The 910-nt window shown below is 61.5% G+C and overlaps 1 protein-coding gene across 1 annotated transcript in view; it reads right to left on the bottom strand.

The window, feature by feature from the left end:
* Positions 1 to 910, bottom strand: part of DDC (dopa decarboxylase (aromatic L-amino acid decarboxylase)) — a gene marked incomplete at its 5' end in the record, with an annotated part of 42,135 nt that overhangs the window by 40,762 nt on the left and 463 nt on the right. The gene's annotated exons all lie outside the window — the stretch shown is intronic.

Here is a 910-nt window from a genome sequence, read left to right as displayed (position 1 = left end):
CCAGACCACACAGCGCCAGGCCTCCGGACGCCGCGCCCAGGCACGGGCGGGCGGTGCGTTTATTTCGGGAGACACGTATGGATGAGCTGGGACCGAGCTCTCCCAGCTGAGAGGCCGGGTTAAAAAGGCACCGCGATAAGCGTGTCAGCGGCACCCACTCAGCGCCGTGCGGGCCCCGCATTCCTGCGGGCGGGGCGCTCCGCTGACCTCCCGACCCCAGTTTCCCTCCCGAGCTCCGTTCTCCTCCCTCCTGCTTGTTCTGCATTTGGGTTGTTTTTTTTTTTTAACCCTTTTCAAGGGCTGCTCAGTGGGCCCACAGACCTCATGTGCGGAGTCCTCCAGCCTGGCCCTGGGTCGGCTGGGCCTCTCGTCGGGGAACCAGGACCCCCGGGTACGAGCTTTCGTCCCCGTTGGATGGTGGGAAAGACTCAGAGGATGTACACAACTTGCCAGAGTTCACAGAACGTGAACTAAAGGAGCTGGGCCCGGGCAGTGCGGGTCAGCGCCATCAGCGTGGCCTCACTGGCACTTCCCTGAATCAGAGACGGCGGGACGCGCTTCAGAGCACAGCAGAGGAGCCGGGCCCAGACTGAGGAGGCCCGTTACTAAATCGAGGGGTTCAGTGTCAGCCCGTGAACCGGGAGGTCAGGGTTCGATTCCCGGTCAGGGCACAGGCCCTCAGAGCGGGGCATGCAGGAGGCAGCTGATCAATGATTCTCTCTCATCATGGATGTTTCTGTCTCTCTCTCCCTCTCCCTTCCTCTCTGAAATCAATAAAAATGCATCTAAAAAATAAAAATAAAATAACGGAGCTTGGGTAGGAGCTCAGGCTCTGAGTCCGTGTCCCAGGGGCCCCAAGGCCGCTCTGAGGGTGGCCAGGTGGCCTCGGGGGCAGCAGGCGGGCGGCCCG

This window comes from Myotis brandtii, unplaced genomic scaffold (genome assembly GCF_000412655.1).
Source record: "Myotis brandtii unplaced genomic scaffold, ASM41265v1 scaffold743, whole genome shotgun sequence".
NCBI classification, from domain to species: Eukaryota; Metazoa; Chordata; class Mammalia; order Chiroptera; family Vespertilionidae; genus Myotis; species Myotis brandtii.
This window is presented reverse-complemented; position numbering and strand designations above follow the sequence as displayed.